The following is a 16,853-nucleotide window of genomic DNA, read 5'->3' on the forward strand; positions in this document are numbered from 1 at the left end:
CCTTCCTAAATGTCTACTACCCCAAATCTCCAAGTATTTCCCAACCTGGATGTGGCAACCTTAGCACCCTGATTTGCCCCTGGTGTAATTATTCTGTAACCTTTAAAATTCGAGAAGGGACAGGAACCAAGAGTGTTGGAACTTGGTAAGTGCCTTAACAGTGAAAGTACATGAGACTTTATTAGGGGTGGGTGGGGGTGTCTGATTTATATATAAACTATGGGCACATTGTGTACTGCAGTCCATCTAAAATGGTGCAGATTGGGATTTTTTTTTCCTGAAGGCTTGAATTTTTAACAGAGCAATTTTTTTCCAGACCAAACAGTTGATTTTCACAAATTTCCATATATTTACAATGGTAAATGGCAGCCAACATTCTGCATCCAGCAGCGCATAGGGGTGATCTTTAGCTTCCCTCTAGAGTACTGAATTGGCTTCTTCTGACCGTCAGACCTTCCCAGCCTCTGCAACAACAAGCTTTTGCCCAGTTTCCAGTGCGAATTGCTTCTACAATAGTTGGATCCAGGGGCATTAAAGTATTAGCCTGTGGAGTGGGGAGTGACTTGGAGAAGGTCAAATCCTTATTCTTGCTACCTGGCTGGCTCAGCTCCAGGTATCCATAGCCCATATCTATCCATGATTTCTGCTTCCTTCAGGATGCATAATATACTTGCTTTTTCAGTATTTATGTTTCTGCACCAGAGAAACCTAGAAACTCTTTTAAAAAGAGTTTGGGAATAAGGCCAGATTTAGCTAATTGATAGCATTTGGAAAAACAATAACATTCACATGTGCTACAATAAAGGCACATAATCAGCACTGATTGCTGCACCAAGCAGCTTACAGCTCAAGCAGATAAAATGGAGGGAGGGTGAAAGGAATAAACAGAGAGAGGAATTGTCCAAAATCCAGGGGTCAAGCAGGATTTCAGCTAGTCAGTGTCTTACACCTGCATCTGTGGCTGTTTTCCCTTAAAATATTCAAAACCTCACTGTATTAATTCCATAGCAACCAAAACAGATCAGAACTGTATTGGAATATAGGCAAGGCTTGGTGTGGTTCCTGATAGGCTATAGCCAGCCACAGCCTACAACCTAACAAATGAAAAATGAAACTAAAGCAAAGGCTTTTCCCTTAAGGGATTAAAACTATATAATACAATAAGGAAACATCACCAGATTCACAACTACCCACAATATAACACTCAAAAACTTACTAGTTTTCAGTCATTTTTGTTGCAACCAATCTAGAAAATGGAGATTCTTCTGGCCCTTTTATAATAATCTCAATTACCTGTTGACCAGAAGAATGAGCACAACAATGCATTTGAACATATATAGACTTAGAGACAAGCTACAAAAGACGAATTACATGAGGACACACATGTGAAGGGAGTTGCAATGTTAGCTGGGAAGCTGAGTTTTAAAAGAGATTGGAAAGCTTTGTCAATTTCCCTTCTCTACAGAGCCCTCCTCAGAGGGTTTGCTAATTTCTTCTTTACCTCCCAAAGGCTCTGCCAGTTTCAAGGAAGCGAAGAGGAAATAAAGAAACCCTCTGAGGAACCATCTTTGCTGGCTCTGTAGAGAGGGGAAATTGACAGAGCCTTCCGATCTCTTTTAAAATTCAGCTTCCCAGCGAACATTGCGACTCCCTTCACGTGTTCCTCCTTATGTAATTCATCTCTTGTAGCTTAGCTCTTAGATGGTAGTGAAATAAAATAGAAAATAAGTTTATTTTTAGAAAAAACAGGATAACAAGCACACAATACAGAAAGTTCGGTATTTCAAAATCTGTCTGAAAAGCAAATGTTCAGTACAATCCTGGAAAACAAATGAAATTCATATGTGCTACCAGGATTGTGCTATCAGCATTGATTGCTGCACCAAGTCACACACTTCTAAGTCTGTTGATATGAGTTTAGAAAGGTCTAATTTAGGATTGCACTGTCAGTCTCAGGATGGCAAAAAGTGAAGTCTCATATTTGAGCATACAGGATTATAGAAGCTAAAAGTCCATTTTCCACTGCTCGGTCCAGGCAGAGACTGACCTCTATTTTTATTTGAGCATATATAAAGCAAATGGAACAAAGGACTATGGCAAGAAAACAACTACAAAGAGGATCTGAAAAACTTCATTGATTCTCCTGGATTCCTCCTTTAATAGGAAAAAGTTGTCATGATAGGGGAAAGGATCATTAGTCTCACACTAAAATTGATTAATCAGTCTGATCTACCTGTTACATAGACCAATCAATACTGCATGTTACGGCTTATGAAAAACCAATCAGGGTAGGGTAGTGCATGGCAAAGCATTTTGCAGTGACCTCGATCACTAAATCAGAATTTGGATGGGGGTCCAAGAATCAGAGGGAGAGAGGGCCAAGTCATTTGCAAAGGGCAAGGAGCTGTTTGACAGCTGAAGATGATAAAATTGGAGCGGCCAGTGAAGCTCAAAGGTAAGGATGTATTGAACGCATGAAGCTGTTATATACTGAGTCTTAATATGACTATGAAGAGAATAAGAATATGAAAATAGAACACAAGGTAAAGCTGTCTAATCTGGCTTCAATCGATTCTGTACCTCTGCCTTGTGTAACACCTTAGTTTTATCTTTTGAGTTAATACAATAACTTCCAAGTGATTTCTAGTCTGTCCTCCAAAAAAGGGAATTTGAGTCTTGCTGGTTTAGAGAGCCATCAGAGAAATCTGTAGGACTTGGTTTTTGCTATGAAGAGTGATCAGTTTATCGCCTCTTGCCTGGAGTAACTTGAAATCAGCTCCATATGAATTTGGTCTGCATCTAACAAACAATTCAGGCTTTAACAGGACTTAATTCTGTGTCCTGAGACATTCTCCCTTCCCAAAACCCCTTTCAAGGAATTTTTATAACATCCTGCCTGAAGAGTTTTGGAAATTCAAAAGTTCACATGTTATGTGTCATGGGGCTGATTCTAATCAAAGATGTTATATGGATTGTGTCCTTTGCTTTTTTTTAAAAAAAAATAGATTTTGACGGAACCAGCTGTAAACAACTTCTTTATACCAAGTCACATCATTGAGCTATCAGGGTCAGTACTGTCTACTCTGACGGGCAGCAGCTCTCCAGGGTCTGAGGTAAAAGAGGTCTTTCACTTCACCTGCTACATGGTCTTATTAACTGGAGAAGCCAGGGACTGAATCTGGGACCTTCTACATTCAAAGCAAGCATTCTATCACAGAGCCATGACCCCTCCCACATTCCATGGTCCCTCACGTATTCCATATATAAGACTATAAAGGTAAAGAGATTAGAGCAGGTAAAGCCATAAAAGACTTTGATGGGAAAGGCAAGTTTGTGTAGGATGCTGGATCCAGTTAGGAAGCCAGTATAGTAATTAAAGGAAGTGGTGTCATGTGGTCTGAATGATGAGAAATAATGTTCTTCCACTGAATTATGCAAATCACGCATGCATCTACTAAATTTACCTAATTTATTCTGACTGCAGAAATTAGTATAAATAAATGCAGCTGGAGAGAGGGAGAGCAAGAAGGGAGCTGGGCAGGAGGGGGGAAAAAACCCAAACTGTGCAGGATACCAAAATCTTTTCTGTGATCTCCAAAGACCTCATCCAAGCCCTTGGTTTTTTAATGTTATCCAATAGTGTCTCCTCTGCATCCCTGGAGTGCTACCACCACCACCCCCAGCAGTCACAGAACCAAATACAAATGTTAAGAAGCAACGGAACTTCTCAAGAATTGAGAACCGAGATCAGTTCCCATGCTGTGCATTGCCACACTGGAGATATCTCTCTGCAGGGCTCTTTGTAAATCAGAGATCTATTGTCCAAGTTATCTCTGGGGAATCTGCATATCCAGTTCCAAAATATTGCAAACATGATTACCAGGGTCACAACTTTGCCTGGAATTTTGTGAAGTTCAAATTTGAAGCATGCTGCCAAGCTCCCAAGCAGCTGAGCACCTAGAAAGATGCAAAGCTGAAATGGAACACACAGCCACATTATACTCCAAATTAGTAGTATAGCCCATTAAAAAAGTGGGGTAAAGCATGCATCTAACTGTATGCAACTCTTGCTGTTCCCTTGGAAGTCCCTGTTACTGGGCAATCAAAGATGGCAAGATGAGAATACATCTCAGGTTGCTCTTCTCATGTTCTCATGTCAGTAATGACACTAGTTTAAAATAGTATACTTCAGGGTGGTATTTCTAAGTTTGTACATTCTGGGTCTTCTTTGCAGTTTAACAAGATTATATCTCACATCAGCCTATTTAGGCCTTAGCAGAAATGAACAACTGGGCATGTCTGAGAGCAAAACTACAAGAGACAAATTACACGAGGACGCTCACATGAAGAGAGTCGCAGTGTCAGCCGGGAAGCTGAGTTTTAGATCGGAAGGCTCTGTCAATTTCCTCTCTCTACAGAGCCCGCAAAGACGGCTTCTCAGAGGGTTTGTTTATTTCCTCTTTGCCTCCTAGAAGGGGATGTGAAACTGACAGAGCCTTTGGGAGGCAAAGAGGAAATTAGCAACCCTCTTTGCTGGCTCTGTAGAGAGGGGAAATTGACAAAGCCTTCCAATCTCTTTTAAAACTCAGCTTCCCAGCTAACATTGTTACTCCCTTCATGTGTGCATCCTTGTGTAATTTGTCTCTTGAAGCTTAGCTCTGATTTGGCATGGCTGATATACAAGAAAGCTTGAAACTCCAGTTTCATGGGAAATGCAACACTTCTGAATTATGAGAATTTGAGGCATTTACAGGTGAATATCCAAGGAAGGACTGCTGCACATATTACAAAATTCTGTATGGAATAAATGTTTGGGGAGGGGAAGGACATCAGTGCAGTGAAATGCCTGTGTATGCAGATATCTGATGTGATTGTTTACATGCTGGTTAGATGCTGTTTCTTTGTTGGAAATATGCAAAATGTGAAATTGCTTTGAATCTGTAGAAATAGTAACAAAAGTGACATATGAGATTGTTTATTTGGATGTGAGATTAACAATGGAATCCTAAAAAGAGTTACTCCAGTCTAAGCCCATTGAAATCAATGGGCTTAGACTAGAGTAACTCTTTTTAGGATTGTGCTGTTAATTTCCTAATGCAAAAGAGGTGCAGATGTGCAAGGGAATATATGAGAGAGAGATCCTTCATGCACATTGTCTTTTATTATAATGCTGACTAGTATTAACTTTTGTTGGGATATATACATGACCAAGCAATAATGTTATTATTAGCAGTAGTTATATAATTACTATGGGCCAGGGGATAACATAGAATGAAACAGCATATATGTATAGCCAAATGCTATCAGTATTAGATATTCCTTAACATGAACTCCAGTAAATTAAACTGTCCACTCCAAGTGCCTATGATAGGCTTTCCTGATCTTACTAATAATGCATCCAGAGGTGCTATAACATGTATCCTCCCTTCCCCAATTTATTCTAAACCACGCTGGGATTATAACAAATCACCATGTTGATCCCTGATGTGCCAAACAACAGATCAGAGACTGGCAGGTTCAGCACGGATGGTACAGTCTGAAATAGCAACAGTCACACAAAATTGCTGCACTTGTGGGCATGTTATTTTGCTGGATGATTTCCCCCTAAGCAAGAAGACCAGGCATGGGACAGGCTGCTGTCTGATCAGGCCATTTAAAAGAATGAAATAGAACAAATGTACTCTAGTGTTTGCCATGGGGAACATGGTAAAATGTGAATGAGGATGGGATGCAATATATTTTTACTTTGAAAAACAAAATAATAGTAAGAGGAGATACAGAAAGAAAAAAAGGAATTGTATAACATAGTTGTGTAAATCAGAGATAGTTATATATAACAAAATATATAAAATACAAAGTATTTCTCCCCATCATTCCCTTCATTAAATTTCTTAAGACACTTTCTATGAGATACAATGATACTTATTTATATTAAGATACATTTATATCATAAGGAAAGCTGGATTAGATCTAGAAGAAAATGGAGTGAAAATTGGAGGAAGGAACATGAACAATTTGAGATATGTAGATGACACCACATTACTGGCAGAAAATAGTGAAGACTTGAAACAACTACTGATGAAGGTTAAAGGAGAAAGCGCCAAAGCAGGATTACATCTGAACATCAAGAAGACAAAAGTAATGACTACTGAGGAATTACACTATTTTAAAGTTGACAATGAGGAAATTGAAATTGTTCAAGATTTTCTATTCCTTGGCCCAACCATCAACTGAAAGAGAGACTGCAATGAAGAAATCAGAAGAAGATTGAGACTTGGAAGAGCAGCTGTGAGGGAGCTAGAGAAGATCCTTAAAGATAAAGATGTCTCTCTGGGAACCAAAATCACGATATTCCGAACTATGGTATTCCCCATTACTATGTATGGATGTGAAAGTTGGACAGTGAAGAAAGCTGACAGGAAGAAAACTATTTCATTTGAAATGTGGTGCTGGAGGAGAGTTTTGCAGATACCATGGATGGCAAAAAAGACAAATAAGTGGGTACTAGATCAAATCAAGCCTGAATTCTCCCTAGAAGCTAAAATGACAAAACTGAGGCTCTTGTACTTTGGTCACATTATAAGAAGACAAGATTCTCTGGAAAAGAATGCTAGGAAAAGTGGAAAGCAGTAGGAAAAGAGGAAAATTCAAAATGAGATAACGTAATTTAATAAAAGAAACCACATCCTCCAGTTTGCATGATCTGAGCAAGTCTGTTAATGATAGAACATTTTGGAAGTCTCTCATTCATAGGATTGCCATAGGTCGGAGGTGACTTGATGGCACATAACACACATAACATGTTCAACATTTTAATTACAAATTTGATAACGATTCTGTTTTACTGATAATTGTTCTTACTTATTCTTAATTTTCAGCTACATGATAAAAAAAAGTTTTCCATTTTTCCTGAAATTCTAGGATTTCGCCCGTTACGTATGTAAGATGTTAATTTTGCCATTGACACATATTCGTATACCTTATTCATCCATTCTGTCAAATCTGGACAGCATTCTGCCTCCATTTTGCGGCATATACTACTCCTGCAGCAGTCACCATATATTTAAGTAGTTCGCTATCTATTTTTATAATATTACTTGGTAAGACGTATTTTAGGGTTCAACACAAAGTGAAACTTTAGTATCTTTTGCATTTCTTCATGTATTTCTATCCAATATTTCCTCACTTTCTTGCATGTCCACCACACATGATAGAATGTTGCATCTGTATTTTGACATTTCCAGCACTTTCCACTGTAATCCTTATTAGCTTTTGCAATGTCCTTAGGAGTAATACACCATCTGAAGAATATTTTATGCCAATTCTCCCTTAATATTGGGAACATTGTAAAATATGAAGGGGAGATGTGTCTCTGTAAACATGTGCTGCATGCACATCAGGGAAACGGAGGCGATCACAGCTCCTCAGTGTTTGGCCACTGCATGTTCCATTCACACTTGAGAATGTTCACTAAGAAACATTCAGTATGTACACTCAATAATCATGTCTATTACGTAAAGTGTGAATTGGCCCTGAAAGAGAAAGGCAGTTTCAGAGTGTTCTCTTGTACAATCAAGGCTCTTGGCAGCCTGAAGCTGAATTTGAACCTGTCTCATCCATCATCCTCTGAAAAAAGAAAATCTGCGGTGAAAGGGACAGGAGGAATAGGCAGGCATGCAGATGGCATGGGGGGGAAAATCTGTAAAGATGACAATCTGGCTATGGATGAAGAATAGTAAGCAGAAATCTTCAGAAGTCCGCTTGACAGACAGTCTAGGTGACAGTCTCAGTGAACATTCTGAGGTAACCATGCGAGGAACAAAATAGTTTAAAGATTATTGCAAGAAATGGAATAGCCTCGGCCAGAGTCCCTAGCAACGCGGATGGGGATTTGGGGGCTGGGTACAGAATACCAATGACTGGGCTATTAGAGGGCAGGTTTTTCTTCTGCGTGCTGATTCTAGGTTTTGTATAATGCATTCAGAAAAGCCAGCATCAAAAATCACCTCTTGGTCTGCTGGATTTACAAAAGCGCGATGATTTCTGGTATTATCTGCTACATCCTGAGAGCTTTCAGAGATGACACTCAGAAGGGAAAGCATTTGGTTAAAAGAGATGCGGCAGTCCAGAAAAAAAAAGAGAGAACATACACGGATATGTCTGTGAAAGAGTGACTGGGCCTTCAGCCATCAGCCACACTTTGTTCATTCACAATGCATTATTTAATAATTAACCAGGGAATGGCAGACCTCTAAACGCAAGACTCATTAGTACTCGCAAGGTGATCTGCCGCCTTCTCACTGATCTTAGAGCCCATTTACTCAAGCCAGAGACTGAAATTCTTACAGCTGGCTTTGGTAGATGAAAGGTGTACTTGTTTCTCATTATTGTAGCAGAGGGAGGGGGGAGAGAACCACAGCAAACCACCCAGTGGAGAAGGATGTACTTGTGGCTAAAGGTGCTTACCAGGAGAATCTGGGGACTAATTTGCTTCAGTCCACCTTCAGGTCCCTTATATATGGATTGTTCTCACATTATGTTAGTCCATAACTACATCAACTGGAGGTCAACAGCTGGACTACACAAGGCCAGCTTAAGAACCCTGAGGGACCACCCAACAGTGAAAGAGGTGGAGAAAGTGGTGTTTCTGGCAACAGAATTTCCTGGTCAGACACTGAGAAGACCTCTCACTCCCTTCTCAAAATGCCCCTTCTGGTTAACTAGTCCTATCGCCTTGTTTATTGACTGTCTCGTGTTCTTCATTCTTTTTAGCCAATCTGTCTGGTTTGGAGAAAGCTTTGATTTTTACCAGCTCTCTACTGTCATTCTTATAGTTGTTAGTAAATTTAAAATCACTTCTTGAGATACTAGAAGAACTGCTTTAACATAATTAACCAAGAAAAGCTCAGTTCTTTAAAAAATGTAATCATTTTTTACTTTGTAAATTTACTGGAAAACAGTGTTGAAGTGGTTTGACCAGCAGCTAATATGTGACATTTATACTGATGTCTGAAAATAAATGTAAGAACACTGGAAAGTTATGGGTGAACAGCTCAGGTGCATTTTTTTTGTTCCTGCAAAATATATAAAGAAAGAATTCCTTGGCTATTAAGATTGCTTCCCATTTACTAAGTAGTTTGTTATAATAACAACAACTGTGCTTATATACCGTTATTCTAGACAGATTAGTGCCTCACCCAGAGCAGTGAATAAAGTAGTGTTATTATCCCCACAATACAGCGGGGGAGTTGGGACTGAGAGGAGCAGCAGCCACACCATTGCCAGGAAGGGGTCAGGCTCAGTGGTGCAGTGGCTGCTTGGCATAGAGAAGGTCACAGGTTCAATCCCCAGCATCTCCAGTAAGGATTAGATTATAGATTATGTAAAAGGCCTTTGCCTGAGACCCTTAAGACCCACAGTCAGTCTGATTAGCTAATACTGAATCTGATGTGCAATGGTCTGATTCAGTATAAGGCAGCTTCATGTGTCCATTATACCTGGCCCCTTTCCAGTTCTCTTTCATTATCTATGAGGTTCACTGGAAATGAATCCAGATGTAACTTTTTAAAGTAGACAGACCAATCTGGAAGGAAACATATTTTCCTCTCCAGAACAGAGCTTGGGAGGGTGGGGGTTAAGTTTGCCAATTGGCTGCCATCTTTGTTGACAGCAATGACTTCACCAATCCTTGGAGAACTTTTGCACTTTTTAAAAAAGATTGTTTTTTCATGAAGGTGACAAAGGAACAGATAAACATATGAATGTTCATGCAGCGTTTAGCAGACAGCCTGCCCGAAGCATGACAGGAGAGGCAAGACTCAGTCAGCATTCAATCCAATGGTATGGATATCTGTCATTTTGATTGTGAAGCCAGGCTTGCCTAGCAGCTGGAGAATTTGCCATGAGCTCCCTTTTTATATTATATCTGTTTTCTTTCTGGGAGATGCTGGATCAAGTTGCTTTACACAACTGGCACGATTCTCAGGCCCATTTCTCTGGGAGTTTTGTGCAGTTGGGCAATTCTCTGGAAAGAAATCTAGTCACAGGAAGAAAAAAGCCACCAACCAAGTCGGAGGAAACACATAGTTTATAGCCCACAGCTGAGTAAATGCAGCAGCTGACCTTGCCTATGGTGCAAATACCAGTGCTGTATGCACACCCCTGCCAGCTGATGCACAGCAAAATTCTGCTTCAGTATCTCACCCCCACCCCCCGTCTCCATTTTGTGCCAATTGCCAGAAACCCAGGTTGCTGAGAAAAGAAGCCTAAAGCCAGCGATGATTAGCAGATTGCCATGGCTTAATCAAATAACGTTTAACGCTGTCTGGCAATGAAATGCCAACAATGTAATTTTATTTGTGTAATTTAAAATTTCACTTTATTGTAATTTAGCAGTGATTTTATATGAATATTTCATCATATAATTAACCTAATGGCACTTAAAACTCTAAGCAGTTTTTTTACTTGGTTATCCATGTAGAGGGCTTCCAGATTCAGATTCCTGGTGAGGAGGGGCTGTGGCTCAGGTTCAATCCCCAGCATATCTAGTTAACAGGATAAAGTAGTTGATAATATGAAACATCTCTGCCTGAGACACTAGAAAACTGCTGCCAGTCAGGGAAGACAATACCAGCCTTGGCAGATCAACCATCTCATTCGGTCTAAGATAGCTTTCTGTGTTCATGGGTCTCTGAGAGGCAGCAAAACACCCAAGTATTTTCAAAGTTGCATTCTTTCCTCATCTCACAGGAGGAACGGATGAAAAAGAAGAGCTGCTTCTGTAGGAGAGAGATCAAGAGTCTTATCCAAGGATTTCTTGTAGCAGGCAGCTCTGAACTACCGGGACATTTTAGCTACAGGAGGGATGTGGTGGTCTCAGTGCCATATCATGGGTTGCCAGCAACTGGGGCAACTCCTGTCAGGTGGCACCCCTGTCACCACAAACTCATGCTCAAAGCATGCCGCGCACACTCCCAGGACCATGCAATAATGTCACTTCCAGGAAGTGATGTTATCATGCAGGGCATGGCCACCCCCCGGGAGTGCTCCCACAATTTGGGCCATGGCTCCTCCATTGGTGCGGCAGGTGGCCAGGGCGGTGCAGGCAGCCTCCCAACCCTCCCGCACAGCTGCACGCTGCCAGCTCTATGTGCTCCTGGCCAGCAGCTGCGCCTAATGCCCTCTCTTTGGTGGCACCCAGGGCAAGCGACCCCCCCTGCCCCCCCTAAGTACTGCCCTAGGTGGTCTGCTCATTGATGCTGTAGCATTATCGCTTCAGGTGGGTAGAGGATAGTATTGTGACTACTGGCTCAACAGGGTCAGATGATATAAGCAGCCAATAGGGTTTCATCTGGTAATATCAATCTTTTCCTTAGCCTCATCATTGACTGACGGCATGTTTTACCTGAAGTTCATCTGCCCTGATACACTGGGAAGTCATCATCATGAGAAAAAAGAGGAATGAGATGGCAACAAAGAAGACAACTCAGATTTTTCTGTTTGAGACCAGAGTTTTGTGAAATTCAGAAACTACTGAGCTAAAAGATGGAACAGACTCTGAGAGCTATCTTCTGCACAGGCAGTTGGGGTTAGTAAAAAAAAATTGGGCTGAAAAGGCAGAAATAGTTTGGCTGTGAATTGTGAGTGGTGAAGTGTTTAGTACAGAGAACACAGACAATGAAACCAGAAACTAGATCTGAGATGATAACTGTAGGGAAAGAAAAGCTAATTACAGGTAACGGCAGGGATACCTACTTAGGAAGCTCATGCTAATGGGAAAGATGACCCTGTCGCAGTGGTAATGTCATCCAGCTCTTCTGAAGCTCTTTTCACCTGCCGAAGTATTTTCACACATCACCAAATCAGCACTGGGTTAGTTACCTGCTCACCAATTATACAGCTAGCTTTGTTGCCTGGATGATTTTGTCCCACAGTAAACACAAAGGAGAATCCTGCAACTGTTTTATCTACTGCAGTTGGCTTTTTGTAGTCATTTCTCAGTGCAGATCTAAAAAGCTCCTAGTGTTAAAAACTGTTCAACAGGTGTTGGTATTGTGATCCAACAAAAGTTCTGCAAACCTGGTTTTGCAGACTCAGAGTAACTGCTGGTCACTTAGAACTCATCTTGCAAACCAGTTTAGACTTGGTCCCACACATACCGGTAAACCACCGATGTCTGAAACATTAAACAATAACTTGCATTTTCACTAGAAACTATCATTATAACTTTACTATCAAAATGTATTTCAACTGCACCACTGTGCACATTCTGCTGCCACGCATTAAGTGTAGAGAAACCAAGTGATGTAAAAACAGCCCTACAGCCTCCCTATATGTAATGGATATATCTGTACTTCAGGCTATTAATCTTATCCTTATAAAAGCTCATAAGAGAGCTTGAAAAGGGGAGCAGTCAGGACTTGGAGTGTAGATTTGTTTACTTGTTTATTTACAGGGCACTTCTAAGTAGAGTGACGCCTTTCTTAAGTCCACTTAATTCAAAGAACATAACCATTCAGGATTGCACTATTACAAAGTAAACAGATCTGATACTTGACATACTTAAATAAATAAATTCTGTTAGTTCATCTATGTAATTTTTGCGCATAAATAAGTTTGTGTATATTAATGTGGGGGTTTAAAATATTTGTTACTGTAGATTTAAATGCAGGCCTCTAAGGAAAGAAGAAGAGAGGCTGGATGAGTGAATGGAGTGTGTTATTATGACTAGATGGTGGTTATATTCTAGGGAATGGAGTGAACTGCAGTTTTTTCAGAGTTCTAGCCTTTGTATATCTCAGAGAGAGATTATTCTGACTAAATCAGAACTGCGTGGAAGCCTGAAAGGATCTCATTCTGTCTAGGTCAGGCAAGCTGTGTGGAAAGGCCTGAGTGAATCTATGAGTGTGTGGATGAGAGGACAGTTTATTGTTATCTGTGTGAAAAATTAGTCTTGTGACTGGGTCTGAGATAACTGTTTTTGAAACCACAATGCTTATGAACTATTCTGAAACCAATATACTTATCAAAACTCTAGTGGTTAAGATACAATAACACTGAATGTTCACCATTCAGAGGGGGCACTCTGAATATATAGTGCTATATAGCTCCCAAAGAGCTATATACTAATAATGTTATGTATTTATAAATAAATTCTACATATAAGCAACAAAAAAACACCCTCTTTTACCTCATAGCCTCCCCAACATGCTGTCTGTTGTCATACTACCATCTATAACAAGTCTTCCTATAAGACCTGTTCTAAGAGATCTAAGGTAAAAGCCTTTGGCAGCTGTGAAAACCTTTTGGCAAGTAGTGATATATAGGTCACACAAAGGGGGCAAAATGCCAGAGGTGAGATTAGCTGTGGGATCCAAACCCCAATCGGAAGCTTTTCTCAACTGAGGTGTAAGTCTGGAGGAGGTAGGGAATACCTGAAGTTCTGTGTTTGCGAAGAAAAAAAGGAGCGTTGGTTGTGACCAGGGCCCTCCTGAGGTAAAAGTTTAAGGTAACAAAAGGAAGAGATGTAGTAAAGGTTCAAAGCAGGATTTAAAACAAAATTGTTTTAATCTGCTTTACATAGAGGAAAAAGTAGACTACTTCATATTTAGCTGAACAAAGATATTAAGATTCAATTGTTCATATGTTCAGAAAATCTTTCAGGTGAGCATGGTGTTGAAGGGACAGCTTGTCAAGATAGGTCAATTGTAATACTAATACTGCATGACAGCATCCCATCAATCTCAATTAAGGATCACAAGTTCCTTGCTAATTACATCTATTAGGAACAATTTTGACGCAATCAACCAATCTAAGTCACTGGTAGTTCCTGCATGCACAGGAGGAATAACAATTGTGCGGAGCAAAGAGGCAGTTTTCCTGCAACTGTTCTGGATTTCAAGAGGGCTTCACAACTTGGTATAAAACTGAATAATAGAAATCTAAGATGGTAGGAAGTTAAAATTGTGTTTATTTTTTATTTATTAAAGCATTTATATCCTGCCTTTCCACATTGTTCAAGGTAGCTTAATGATGTAGCACATTGTTCAAGGTAGCAAAATGATTTTAAAATTTCCAAATTAAAACCAAGATAATGGCCGTTTCTAGATGGCTTACCTGAAGCCGCTCCATGCCGCAATGTTGTGGATCGTGCCGGAGAAATCGTGAAATATAGCGTTTTCTAGTGCGAGTTTTGCACGACGTCGCGCAAAACTCGCACGAGTAAACGCAATATTTCGCATTTTCCCCAGCACGATCCACAACATTGCGGCATGGAGCGGCTTCAGGTAAGCCATCTGGAAACGGCCCAAATCTCTCTCCCGCCTCTCTTAAAAAGATGTCTGCCCTTCATGCCCCATCAAAAGCCCTTGCAAATAAGCAAGCCTTACAGCACTTCCTGAAGATCTCCAAGAAGGGGCTCCCCTCACCTTTTCAGGGATCCCATTCCACAGAGCTACAGCCACAATGGAAAAGGCCTAGGCTCTGGTTGATGCCAGACAGGCTGCCCTAAGTGGTGGGACAACCAACAAGAGGCTGCCTGTGGATTGCCATTGGTGCACTGAGACATATGGATGGAGCTGTATGCTTGATATGTGCTGAATATAGAACTGCTAGTAAAGAGAGGTTACATTCTGTTTGGAAATACTGGTAGGGAGCAAGATTATGCCTTTCCTAAAAGGCAGGATCTACTCTTGGAATTCATTAGTTAAGGGACTAAGGAAAAAAGCGAGATCTATTCAGGTGCCTATGATAATAGGACAGGGAGCTTGGGAGGGAGCGTTATTTACATAAAAAGTTATCGTGGGACAGCAACACTTGGATACTACTTAATCTTGGACTCATTACAAAGTTCATAAGGTAAATCAGGGACTGAAATTAGTTTAAGAGAGCCAACACCCCACTGGCAACATTTGAGAGTGAACATGGTTACTGTATAGTGGCTATCTCTGTAGAGTGAAGCTCACATTTCTTTTGAGATAGAAAGGTTGGAGCCTTTAGTCTTTTTCCACCAATAGAAGGGCACTTTTTATCAGCAGTGTGTGTGTGTGGTATCTGCTGATTTCTCTCTCTGACTGCAGACTTCTCCTCGCCCTGCTTTGCCCCCTCCGCTATTCATGAGTGTTCCCTGACAGTCAGAGACAGGATTTTGGAAGGCCCAAAGGGTTGCCATGGGAAGGGGCAGGCAAAACTGACCAGCAAATGGCACAAGGTACTTAAAAAGGGGATATGACTGAATTCCTTGCTGGTATAGGGCTTGTTTGGTGTAGTGGTTAAGAGTGTGGGACTCTAATCTGGAGAACCAGGTTTGATTCCCCACTCCTCCACTTGAAGCCAACTGGGTGACCTTGGGTAAGTCACAGCTTCTAGAAGCTCTCTCAGCCCCACCTGCTGAATGTTGTTGTTGTTATTGTTGTTGCTTAATCAGGATAAGAGCCCTGAGATCATACACTGCTACACTCTCATGAGGCTGCCTTATTCTATCAAGTTCAGTTTTGTCTACTGCAACTGGCAGCAACTCTCCAGGGTTTCAGGTCAAGGTCTTTTGTACTGCCTATCACCAGGGCTTTAACTGGGGATGCAAGGGTTTGAACGTAGGAACGTCTGCATGCAAAGCAGATGAGCTGCCAATGAGCTACAGCCCCTTTCTTAATGATAGAATTTCTAGATGAACAAATATATGAAGGCTGAAACAAATTAAGATGAACTTCTCTGTAAAAATCCATCTCTCTAACTAGTGCGTTTTTATCCTTCCCTTCTTTCAGCGTGACTGTGTGATCCCCTTTCACTCTCCTGCCCACCATAAATCTACCTGCACAGGTTTGGGGTTTCACAGGCAGTTTAGGGCAGTCACAATAATCCACCCATCTAGCCCCTATTTAAAAGGCAGAGAGCCCTGACCCAAATCCAGGGCACCCTTTCTCCTCCTCCAGGGAATTCACCAGACAGGCAGTCAGGTCAGTTCACTACCCCTCACACAGTTAGGGAACTCAGGAGTTAGGGAACTCAGTATTTCTCTATCTTATAGGCTGCCACCGTTTGTGTTTTACTTTTCTGTCATATTTTGACAGTTTCTTTCCTAAGAGGCTTGTCTTATTTTCAAACTGAACTTGCAGGACAGTAAACATATATGTGCCAGCTGCAATTATGCGGGTAACATGAGCATAGAGGGATCAAATGTGTTATGCAGGATCACAGGACAGAAAGCCAGCATGGGAGAAAGGTTAGATCTGGGAGATCTGGGAGATCCAGGTTCAAATCCCTACTAAGCCATGAAGGTCAGTGGGTGACTTATTGTGAGGGGAAAATATGGAGAAGAACTATCTATGCTGCACCAAGTAACTTGGAAGAAGAGTACAATAAAAATGTGATAGATAGGGGAAACTGAAAGCTGAGTCCAATCCACTTGTATATTGTGGTGTTTACAAGCCAGCAATATTCCACACCCTACTTCTAGGCTATCACTATAACCATTGGCATTTCCTTGTTACTTTAACAGTACCACAATGTCAGAGGCTGGTCTGAACAACTTGCACATTTCTCTCTCCCTCAAAACTACTTTTACTTTTAATGTGAATTTTGTATAAGTCAAGAGCCCCATGGTACAGAGCGATAAGCTGTAGTACTGCAGTCCAAGCTCTGTTCACGAGTCACGACCTGAGTTTGATCCCGGCAGAAACCAGGTTCAGGTAGCTGGCTCAAGGTTGACTCAGCCTTCCATCCTTTTGAGATCAGTAAAATGAGTAGCCAGTTTCCTGGGGGTATAGTGTAGATGACTGGGGAAGGCAAAGGCAAACCACCCCATAACAGAAGTCTGCCAAAACATCGTGAGTGACGTCCCCCCATGGGTCAGTAAT

Source organism: Eublepharis macularius, chromosome 5 (genome assembly GCF_028583425.1).
Source record: "Eublepharis macularius isolate TG4126 chromosome 5, MPM_Emac_v1.0, whole genome shotgun sequence".
Lineage (NCBI taxonomy): Eukaryota > Metazoa > Chordata > Lepidosauria > Squamata > Eublepharidae > Eublepharis > Eublepharis macularius.